At 43.8% G+C, this 12,247-nt stretch overlaps 1 protein-coding gene across 8 annotated transcripts in view; it reads left to right on the top strand.

Annotated features, from left to right (window-relative positions):
• CREB5 (cAMP responsive element binding protein 5) overlaps positions 1–12,247 on the top strand; it is a 264,799-nt gene that overhangs the window by 82,725 nt on the left and 169,827 nt on the right. The gene's annotated exons all lie outside the window — the stretch shown is intronic.

The raw sequence follows: 12,247 nt of genomic DNA, 5'->3' as shown, positions 1-12,247 counted from the left end.
TCTAAGCTGAAGCTGCCTTAAAGAGAAAAAAATGCTCCGGCTGTATATGTTAGGGTCATTGGCGTTATTGACTATTGATTTAGCACGAGGCATTAGGAGTTAATAGCCATCTTTCAAAAACTGTGCTGTGGTGGCATTTTGCTGTATGATTTGTTATGCACTGTAATTTGGAACCTCTCAAAATACATCAATAGAAGGTCGTTTTTAAGATTTCAGACACTTAGGCAAACCGTTTAGGATTCACTCTCCCTGCAATGCTGGTCATCAAGGAATCTGCAGTAATTCCAGTGCAGCTGCCTAGAACCTGCCTATTACGGAGGTGGTCGATGAGGAGCATTTGGAGAATATTTCTCATCAATACAGCTATGGATGTCTGTAAGGAGGCTGAAACAGAACAGAGCTGTGTGCTTACTATCATGGGGCACTTAGAGTAAGCTAGACACAGGGGCGGAGGAAGGGGAGTGTGGTGGGTGCGGGCTGCCCCGGGTGTCACCACTGAGGGTGACAAAATGCCAGGTGGCACTCACCGTGGGGCCTGCAGCGCACCCAATCCACGCATCTCTCCTGGGAGAGACACAGTGGCTTGGGCATGCGCAGGCTCCCCGCTGCCCAAACGGTCTGCCAGTTGCCTCCCCCCCCAGCTGAGGGTGGCTGAGTGGGTGGAGGCCCTGTGGTGTGCCCCACTCCTATGGGGGCTCACACTGCCCCTGGGCACACTGCCCCAGGTGTCCGAGCAGTTTCCTCCGCCTCTGGCTAGACAATTACTTTCTCTGAGAAAAGCAGAGAAGGCACAGGAAACTCCTGATTCCTTGTTGTTGTTTAGTCATTTAGTCATGTCCGACTCTTCGTGACCCCATGGACCAGAGTGCGCCAGGCACTCGTATCTTCCACTGCCTCCCGCAGTTTGGTCAAACTCATGCTGGTAGCTTCAAGAACACTGTCCAACCATCTCGTCCTCTGTCGTCCCCTTCTCCTTGTGCCCTCCATCTTTCCCAACATCAGGGTCTTTTCCAGGGAGTCTTCTCTTCTCATGAGGTGGCCAAAGTATTGGAGCCTCAGCTTCAGGATCTGTCCTTCCAGTGAGCACTCAGGGCTGATTTCCTTAAGAATGGATAGGTTTGATCTTCTTGCAGTCCATGGGACTCTCAAGAGTTTCCTCCAGCAACAGAATTCAAAAGCATCAATTCTTCGGCGATCAGCCTTCTTTATGGTCCAGCTCTCACTTCCATACATCACTACTGGGACAACCATAGCTTTAACTATATGGGCCTTTGTTGGCAAGGTGATATCTCTGCTTTTTAAGATGCTGTCTAGGTTTATAAATCCAGTGTCACCAGGTGACTAAGTTATATAATTATACCATCATAACTTTGCCCTTCCAAAAGCCATGTTTCACAGCAGCTTTGCTTTGTTAGCCAAATAACTATAGAAGTGGAAGGAGGCATGTATCAGTGGAATGCATATTTGTGCGCTCCCTGCAACAGTGTGATTGAGGGAGATTTCAGGCAAAGCCCCAGCACCTGCAGCTAATTTCTAGATTAGGGAATTTTGATTGTGGTTTTTTCAAAGCATAACTTTTTAAATATTGACATGCTGGTGCTTTATGGTTAGCACAGACCTAAGGAACAGCCTTTATTGCAATAGCTTTTTACTAAGATACTGCTAAGATAAGGCTCCTAAATCTTGGCAGCCTTCTTTCAATGCCCTCTTTTGTCTATTAAACACAAACTCTTCTCTTTCCCTAGCCGAGCTGTAACCTGGGTGGGTAATAGGACACTGCTGATACATTTTAGCGCAAGGTGCACTTCTGCCTTATTTATGGAGACAGACATGCAGGTTGAGGACTTAATCATACCTGATAAATCATCCTGGAAAGCCTATTAGAACCATATGCTGATTTTGCATTAATATGGGGAGTCTGTTTTTAGTCATGTAGGACAGTGTTCTGTGCTTCCCCCTCTAGGGCTCCCCTTTCCCACCCTCCCCCTCCTCTTCCGTTCATCCTTCCACCCTTGTTTGTGAACTATTTATGTGCTTAAGTGGTATCATTTGTGTGGGGCAGGAGACGTTAATCTTAGAAGTATTGTGAATGGGAATTGGTGAAGGAGGAAATAAAAAGCCAGACTGGCTAAGCCTATTATGGCTATAGCCATCTTTATTTAGTGGGAATTCCAAAGCTGGAGCCAAAAAAGCCAGCAACAGGAAACACCAATAAAGGCTTCAGAAAGCAGAGGAATGGCGATTGCTCAGCATAAGGTAGTCATTTTCAGCCAGGTGGTTAGTAAAATACTGCAAAGGTTGCTGGAATCCTTCAAATCGTTGCCTTCCTCCCCTTCCTTGGGATGGATGAACCTGCCCATTTCTCTCAGTTCCTCGCTTTTCCATTCTTAAATCCATTTCTCCACATTTCTGAAGCATTTTGCAATGGGGGTGGGGTTTCAAAAATTCATCAGCATTTCAGTATGACTATTTTTTGTATAAAAACATTTTTGTACGTAATGTTGCCTAATAACACACATTCTTCGCAAAGCATTTTACACAATATATGTATGGTTTTTTCACTATTATAGGAATGCATTTCTGCACATACATTACTGCAGCATATCCATTTGTGTACACATTACTAGGCTGGAGAACTGCAGAATTCAGAAATGTGTTAACTTTGAAGGATGTGTTTTGGTTCGAATATTGTTTCAGAAAGTGCAAATTTGGTAGGTTCTTCCTTAAATGTGAACTTGATTGCATTTCTCCCCCATCTCTACTCTTTCCTTATACTTCAGGAATAAGTTTCATTTGCTTTTCAAATGAGATCCACATTGAGTCGTATTTGACGTGACGTTCTATTTATTTCTCTAACAAAATGTACAGTATATACCACTGGACTGTAATAAAACCTCCTGTAAGACATTTAGAAAAAAATATTAAGATTATCAGTTAAACACAAGTAAATTTGTTAACATTAATGCTAAAAGAAATCCTATACCCTTTTAAAATGTGGCTCTTTTTTGGGTGGAGGGTGTTTTTGGGTTATTGTTCTTATTTTGATGTTATATATTGTGATCTTTTCTGTGAACCGCCCTGAGACCTCCAGGTATAGGGTGGTATATAAATTCAATAAAAAAATAAATAAATGTGGCACACTGGATTAGTGCATCTGGCTGTTACCCAGAAGGTTGGTGGTTTGAGTCCAAGTAGGGATATTATTATTATTATTATTATTATTATTATTATTATTATTAGCCACTGTGTACAGGATTACTGCATTACAGGGGGTTGAATTAATTAATGACACTTGGGGCCATTCCAACTCTACAGTTCTATGATTCAATGTGTTTTTAGCAGGTGCCAAAAAAACTGCAGCGAAGATGCCTTCCTGATGTTAGGTAAAGGTAAAGGGACCCCTGACCATTAGGTCCAGTTGTGGCCGACTCTGGGGTTGCGGCGCTCATCTTGCTTTACTGGCTGAGGGAGCCAGCATACAGCTTCTGGGTGATGTGGCAAGCATGACTAAGCCGCTTCTGGCGAACCAGAGCAGCGCACGGAAACGCCGTTTAACTTCCTGCCGGAGCGGTACCTATTTATCTACTTGCACTTTGACGTGCTTTCAAACTGCTAGGTGGGCTGGAACTGGGACCGAGCAACAGGAGCTCACCCCGACACAGGGATTCGAACCACCAATCTTCTGACTGGCAAGTCCTAGGCTCTGTGGTTTAACCCACAGCGCCACCCACATCCCGCCTGATGTTAACAAGCAGGTAAATCTATCACTAACAGTTCAGTTCCTAAATATGTTTACTCAGAGGTAAGCTCCAGTGAGATCAACAGGACTTCCTCCCATGCAATTGTGTTTAGGATCATGGCCCAAATGAACTGATTGCTCAGAGAACTTTTTAAAAATTACCATTGACGAAATCCTTTCCATCTCCTTTGAATTATTTTGCCAGCTCTCGGTGCACTCTGTGTGATGTGCGGCACAACCCTCTGTACGCTTACTAAGAAGTAAATCTTTCTGAATTCAAGGGGCTTTAGTAAGTTTAGGGTTGCAGCCGTGGCATTATTATTTGCTTATAAATCTACTTGCTGCTTAAACGAATGGAGAAGGACAGAGGATTCCAGTTGCTGTGTCAACTGGATTTGTTTCACCTTATACAGGCTGCCCCAATCTATTCTAAGCCTCCCTCAGGATATCCGGGGCTTTTGCAATTGGGCCTTGCTTCCTAGTCCCAAAAGGCATGTTTCCTTTCTGCAAAAGAAATGCTGTTGTTGATGAGGACATATACAGCGAGTAACTACAAGAGTTAATCCCACAATGCAGGCCCTTAATTTGTGCCTCAAGGTCAAAGGAAAAGAAAACAGAAACAATATAGGAGGCATAAATCCACTAAAGCAGGAACAGCCCCCTAGTAAAGTAGAGGATCTAGATTTGATATGTTAGGTATTAGTGGCAGCTAACAATGGGATACTGATCATCCCATCTTAAGCTCTTTATGTTGCTTTAGTGAAAGAATGCCCTTTTCATGGCCTCTCCAAGCACTGCAAGACATGTGTGTGGAAATTAATGTACTGGTTATTGTTGTTGCTTTTTTAAAAAGACTGTTCCGTAAGAAAACAACTGATCCCTCTAACATTTGTTACTTCATATACACCTTAGCTATTGTCAGAAAATAGGGTGAATTTGTACATGCTGCTAAGGAGTCCAAACTGCTGCAACCTGCAGCCTCTCCAGTCCTGTCCTGCCCTGTGTCCTGTGCCCTGTGGGACGTAGGTGGCGCTGTGGTCTAAACCACTGAGCCCCTTGGGCCAGTGATCAGAAGGTTGGCAGTTCTAATCCCCGCGACAGAGTGAGCTCCCGTTGCTCTGTCCCAGCTCCTGCCAACCTAGCAGTTCGAAAGCACACCAGTGCAAGTAGATAAATAGGTACTGGTGTGGCGGGAAGGTAAATGGCATTTTCGTGTGCCTTGGCTTCCGTCACAGTGTCCTGTTGCACCAGAAGCGGTTTAGTCCTGGTGGCCACATGACCTGAAAAGCTGTCTGTGGACAAACGCCGGCTCCCTCGGCCTGAAAGGAGTTGAGCGCCGCAACCCCATAGTCACCTTTGACTTAACCATCCAGGGGTCCTTTACCTTTACCTTTTACCTGCTGTGGTGTAGTGTCTGTATCCAGCACCAAGGGCAAGGTACAAAAGAGTTTGGGCACCACAACTCACCTGTAGCGCACCCACAGGAATCTCTGTAGGCTGGCAAAAAGACAGTTGAAAAAAGATATATACGCAAATAAAGCTGTTCTTGGTGGATGAAAGGATATATGATGTCTGACATGATTGAGAATCACAGAGCCAGAGACGAAGAATTTTAAAGTGTTAAAATCGAGATGTGGAAAATATGGAAACAACGAGGAGAGGTGGGATTGAGATTTGGAGATATGCTTCAAGGTCCACACTATGGGAAGTCCCGAAAAATCAATAATTATAATTTGGATGATAATTTGGTCTTTTTTATTTTAGTTTTTTATTTTAATTGGATTATGACTTGATATGTTAATTGGATGTTTTTTATTGGAAAATTAATAAAAATGATTTAACAACAACAAAAGGACTCTCCTTAGGCCAGGCCAAGGAGCCGGTGTGCTGCCACCCAAGGCTTGAGCAGCTGCTTCTGCATCCACGCCGGGCGCGCCAGTGGCATCCTGCCATGCCTTGTGGCTGCCTGCTCCAATACAGGGACCTTGGCTGGTGGTTCTGCTGTGGCCCTGGGGCAGGAGGGAGCTGGGGGCCTCCTAGAGCAGCAACAACATGGCATGCACAGCGGCAGCCATGGCACAAGAAGCTTGTGGTGCACTGTTCAGAGGTGTCGAAGGAGGAGGGTGTAATAAGCGAAAATCTGCCCTTATTCCCTTATGGGGGGACACAAGAGCCCTTATAGAGTCCTTTGTAGGTTCTCCATCGGTCGGAGGAAAAAACAGAGGCCAACCAGAGAATACTGAGAAGCAAAGCAGTTTGTAAGCCTGATCTTTATTGAACTGTTGCAACAGGGTGCCCCCTTCACAGGCAGGAGAAGGAGGAGGACCCAGAACCCAGGTGTGTCCACCCTTATATAGACATTTTAAATTGCCCACCTTGGAGTCAAAGACCACCCCCAGATACATCATACCTACATCACAGAAAGGGCGGGCTAAAGCAGAAATCTGAGTGGGTTGTTTACCTCATAATCTGAGTGGGTTGTTTACCTCCTGTCTGGCAAGTTACCTGTTAATATTTACTGGATTGATACCTTGGGGAGCCTGGCCAGCCTTTCGTAATGATAAGTACTTAGTTCCTGAGCCAAGTCACCGGCTCACCCTATTCATACACAGACATACCCTTAAGACAGGATTTGTGAAGGAGAAGACAATGGGGAGGCTCCACCATTTGACCTTGCAGAGAAAACACCTGGTCAGCCTGGGAGTCAAAATGGCTCCATGGCTGCTCTCCTGTGCAGCTTCAGACATGTGGCCTATATATCTATGTACGTGTTTGCTCGGTACATTTATGAACCTTTATTATATACATAAGACCTTAATTTATTTATTTCAAGGGCATACGGAAGGGGCTCCACCCCAGCAAACCTGCTCTCCACTTGCAGCCAATCTAGTTGCCCAAGAGAGGTGCACTCTGTGTTTCAGAACCAGAAAAGGGAGCCACCATTCCTCCCAGTCTCGCGGCAGCCCAGTTGCACCCTTCTGAATGTGTGCCCGCAGCAGTGGCCCCTGCTGCCCGCCCCCATGCTACACCTCTGCTGCCCTGCATTACTTCATATAGTCAGCAAACCCCACAACACTTACTTATAGCAGAGGTGAGCAACATTTGAGCGCATTTGGTCCATCAAAACACTGTCCCTCACTCATGCTGGTGCCTTGAGTCAGCTCTCTTGAATTTGGCAGGAGACGAGTTAGGGTGGAATTCCTTGCAGAAAAGCCTTTTCAGAGCAGATAGGGAGACGGTTATCAGTTTTCCTTGAGAGAATTTCCCCTGGTTCTTGGCTTCTTCCCAAAGGAGCGTTGTAATCTTTAAAAGATTATAGTGCACAATGAAGGGGCATAATTATTAACTAGAACTGGAGGAACTATCAGTGTGAAGAAGGACAGTATTAGCATTCCTCCTCTGTTCTGGCATCCATCGACTTCAATCTTGCAGTGACAGGATGCCCTCCTGGAGGTGGGCAATCACTAAAACGAAGCTGAGCAAAATATCTATATTGCCTTTAAAAACAAACACTCTCTTGTGTATGATTTAGACAATTGCTCGAGGGGAGGGGGAATGGATGCATCAGTACTGTGCTGCTGCCAGGATTAAATTATTATCATTCAAAAAAGTTCCCCCTCTTAAGCCATTCAAGGTTAAGCTATTTTGAGAACATTTGTGTGTAGGGAAACTAATAAGCTTTTTAAAAAACAACAACTGGAAAAACACTTAGTTTAAAAGCGGAACTTACTCTCTGCACTTTTTCTCTTTCAATTGAAAAGCGGGCAATTCAAAGACTTGGATGCTATAATTTTTTTTTAAATGATGGTAATAGATGCCATTTAATTTTTCTTCACGTACTTGCAAGATTCTTATTTTTTGTAGGTTTCACCCTCCTCCACATATTTTTGATCCGCCAGCTTTGATTTGCATACACAACATTCTAATTACCTCTCCAAGGCCAACCAGTTCTGGATATTTTAAATCCGAGTTGCAAATTTTGAAGGAAGCATCTTTTAAAACAACCCTGGACCTTTATACATTTGGCTACAATAAAGGTGCACTTCCTGTGCATGTCTTTGAAGCAGCTCTGGCAATGACCATAATTTAGGAAAGCGTGAAGTTGTTTCATATTGATACTGCCATGTAAAACCATGCAAGGTGAGAGATTCATGTCCATAGTCTGTCGTTTGGAAGCAATGCTATAAATCTCCCGACTGGTCTTGAGTGTGGATACCTCTGTAGGAGTTACAGTAACAGAAAAATCAGCATAAATATAATGGTCTGGGTATCACAGCTCCTCTTCAGGAGCATTAGCCATGTTTACTGTTTATTTGTATTTGGAAAAATTGTACCCCAAAGTTTTTAATTCGCAAACAGCATGAAAAAAGAATCTGTCAAGAAACTATCTTTATGATGAAAAACTTAAATGTAAGAATTCTGTCTCGAACATTGATTGAATTACACAGGATTAACTATGTGAAAGGGGGGAAAAGCCAGTTCTTTTAGTCGTAACCAAAGCAAGAGAGATCTACACTGCAGTGGGATTTGGTTCACAGTTTGCTAAGAGGAAAGTGAAATGATACTGTTGCTAAAGAAATGGATATGTAACTTGTGATATTTCATATTTATAGTTGGCTGGTGAACACAGCTTTTTTATGAGCCGGTGGAATTAAAAAGGTCAGAGTGTGATGAATCCTTTGTGGACATTCCATCAAACCTCTATTGGTCCACAGACATAGGCCAATGAGTTTTTAGAATTCCAGTGAGAATCTGGTGACTGAACTGATGGATATGCCAATGGACACACCATGTTATGCCAAAATGAATCCTTAGAGCAGGGATGAAAAAAATCACATGATCTCTGGCCATTGACAACATAGACTGGTAGTCCAACAACATTTGGAGGATATAATCATGTATATCTAAGTAGGCTTTAATCAATTAAGTACAATATTATACTGAAGTTGCTGATGGCAGCCTATAATTAGCTATGTGGTTTTTTAAAAAATAAATAAATATTGACATAATATAGTACCCCACATTTCTCAGCAAAACTGCTGATTTTTGTTGTAGTTGAAATTCTATTCCTGATTACGTTTGTGGAGCAAAAGTATACGGGATTGCTATAATATAAAGTGATGCTTTCATTTGGACAGAGATACTTACTGAATGAATTTGAAGCAAATATATTCCTTTGCAAGGCCATTAACTGTTTTCTATTGAGATTGCGTTTGCTCGACCAAAAAGAAAGAGGGGGGAAAGCTCCAGAGTAGCATGTAATGCTTCATTAGCAGACATAACCTTGTTTGTTTGCTTTTAAAAATTACATTTAGAAGAGGAAATCAGTTTGCACCACTGACATGCTGCCAAATTCCTGTTTTATAAACTCCACAACAGGCAGTTTCAGGAAGAAGAAGGGAGAAAAAATGCTCCCTTTATGGCTTCAGTACTATTAAGACAAAATATAAATAAAAAGCTATCCATCCAGTTGAATTCCCCTGCTCAGTGGCCTTCAATTAGCAGGATGCTGTGCAGTTATCCCGGTGCAACATATAGTAAATGACCCTAATTGTGCGGTACGTATTTTGTGTTACTGCAATTTCAACTGGAACATAAGGAGTGCTTTGTGTGCAGTGCTGCTTGAGTGATGATCTCAGGCAGCTGATTGTTTGTGAAATAAATAACCTTTAGTCCATGTAGTATATGGGTCCTCCTTTTTGAAGCTTGAAATGTACTCTTTCAGTATTCCTCCATGGCAGCGTGTATTTTCCCTATATGAAAATTTATTTTAACATTCTCATGTAATGGTTCGTGGAACTGGGCTCCCTGCCTTTCAAAATACTGCCTTTTCCTTTAATCTAGAATGCCTAACAACAACAACAAAAACTCTGCTCAAACTTTATTCTAACATAGCCACTGGCACATCCGGTATACGTTGTATACTATTGTGCATGTAAAAGCATATGTCAAAGGGATAATCTGTGGGGATACAAAAAAGGGACATGGATGCATGTTATTGATGGGTCTGGAAAACAGGAGGCATCTTTCATTATTCATTTCCATTGATAATTAGAGGGCACCACTAATGAGATCATGTCACAAAAATTAAGATAAAAGATGAAAAGCACTTAATCCATTATGTTTTTGAGGAAGCCATCAGAAGAGTTAGCAATGTTTACATTTAAGATGAGCTGCACGCAGGAGATGGAATGAAGAAGCCTGTTCATGCCACAAAAGAAATGATTGCCAGGAATGTTTTCTGTGGAAAGTTCTGCGAGTCTTCCTCTGCTGTCATCATTGCATGGCTGATTTAATCCAATACATGTATATTGGAAGTCTGTATAGATGGTAGCTTAGTAGGTTCTGTTTTAGCATTGTGCACTCAACCAAAGCAGTGGGATACACAGCTGTCAGTGTCTCAAATTTCAGTGGTGCCTTCCATTGGACGCAATAGCGGTGGCACCTGCTGCAGTACCCCAACATTGCCCAAATATGATTTTTTTGGGGGGGGTTCCCTCATACACCCACGCTGCTTCCTTTGTGTTTTATGCGTTGACAGTTATTATTTCTCTCGTAAGGCAGGGTGGGGGACTGAGGTAAGCGCACCATTCCTGTCAGCCCTGGAGAGTGTGCGCATGCGTGGGTGAAGGGGAAAGCCATTGGTCACGCTAAGTCAGGCCAGTGCCGCTCAAGCAAAAACATTCTTTTCCCCATTGTGAGGGAAGACGAGGCAGCAGCGGCTATTTACCTTTTCATGGCTCGCACCATGTAGCTGATGAGTGGCCTCCCCAGCAGAGCGCAGAACTGCTTCAGAGGGCAGCTGCTCAGGCGCTCCCCATTTCCTCTGGCGGGGAGCACCACCGCCACAGACACCGGTGGGTGTCGCTCCTGAGGTGCCTCCGAACCCCTGCCGCCACAACTGCCCTTCCTGAGGTCACTCGACAGTAGCTCCATGGTGGAAATCCAAACTGTGGCTCCTTTCCCCTCTTTTCCGCTCCCCACCCCAGAAGGAAAGATTCCTGCACGCACAACGGACAGAGAAGGGGCTTGTCTCAAGCAGCCACCCGCCTCACTTTTGACCCCCAAGCCTGGCTGAGTCACAAAAACCATTGCATGCACGCACTGTGCTGGCTGCCTGGATTCCTGGACCGTCCACAGGCCAGATCTAGAAGGCAATTGGGCCTGGTCCGGCCTGCGGGCCTTAGTTTACCAACCCATGCTCTATGTCCTACAGTTCTATGATGTGACCTTAGCCATTCGGGCTGATCCTGCAAGCTTCCTGAACTATGGCCGCATACACACCATACATTTCCAGTGCCCTCCCCCAAAGAATTCTGGGAACTGTAGTTTGTCCCTCACAGAGCTACAACAACAAACCACAGTTCCCAGAATTCTTTGGTGTGTGGGCTTTAACTGTATGGTGTGTGCCCACAACCTGTGACTAAAATAAAACAAAAGCCTCACCTGAAAACTTTTACTCTTGTGTCTGGTAGATTAAAATAGAAGTCAGAAGATTCACTGCATGTTTAAATATAGGTAAATAAAGGTCCCAGCAAAGCAGAATAAAACAGGGCTGCCCACTGATTAACAACACTGGCACTATCAATCCTAAAAGTTGGTTCAATGTACTGTATATAGCTCTGGCAGCTGAGAACCAGGAGGCTCAGTGTCCTTTTGGGATTCTGACAAACTATGCAGCTACAATTCGGAAATCAGAAATCCGAGAAAGGTGCTGGGTAACAGATGATCTAACAACCATAAATATGTTCTTCCATTTCCCATGCATGCAATGTTTGCTAACCATTCTGTTGGCAGTAGAACTTTGCAGTCAAGCAGTATTTCAGGGACTCGTATTTTTTACCTAGCTGTCACAGCAGTGCGCATCACCTTTTAATTCTTCACTCGTTCATTCACAACTTCCTAGTGCTCTTGCTCATCTTGCTTTTAGCATTATCACACACTCAGGAGAGTTTAGAGTACTTAGCATGATATAAAAACCATGGATGTGGCTGCTGTCAAGCATTCAGGGCTGGCATTGACCCAACTTGGAACACCCAGGAAGAAGACCAGGCTGGACCAATCAAGATTTGTCTAACAGCAGCAGAGAAAGTTAGTCAAAGTCAAATGCTTCTCAAGCTGCTCATCTGTCTCTGTATGCCTGAAAGATATTTGTTCTTGTTCTTTGTGAGACAGCATCTGACAGATAGTGGCCTGCTATGCACTTTCTTGATTAACAGTGAGGGCTGAAGAAAAACCTTAGCTGTGCTTCTAGATGGGTGATATTTTTAATGCAATCACCAAAACTGCTTTTGCAAATACAGGAATGTGGGGGTGTGGAGGGCAATTATAGAAGATCAGGGGGATGGAGGAATGCTTTGCTCCTCCCACACCTCCACGGATGCCACGCCATCCCTGTGTTTGCAGGTTTAGAAAGTCAACATGAGGTTGGGACCTTTCTGGGCAATCTAGTTCATTTCCTCAGGTAGTTAAAGGTGATTTTATGATCATGGCACAATGGGTTGGTGC

The sequence above is a fragment of the Podarcis filfolensis genome (genome assembly GCF_964270895.1).
Source record: "Podarcis filfolensis genome assembly, chromosome: 12".
NCBI lineage: Eukaryota > Metazoa > Chordata > Lepidosauria > Squamata > Lacertidae > Podarcis > Podarcis filfolensis.
This window is presented reverse-complemented; position numbering and strand designations above follow the sequence as displayed.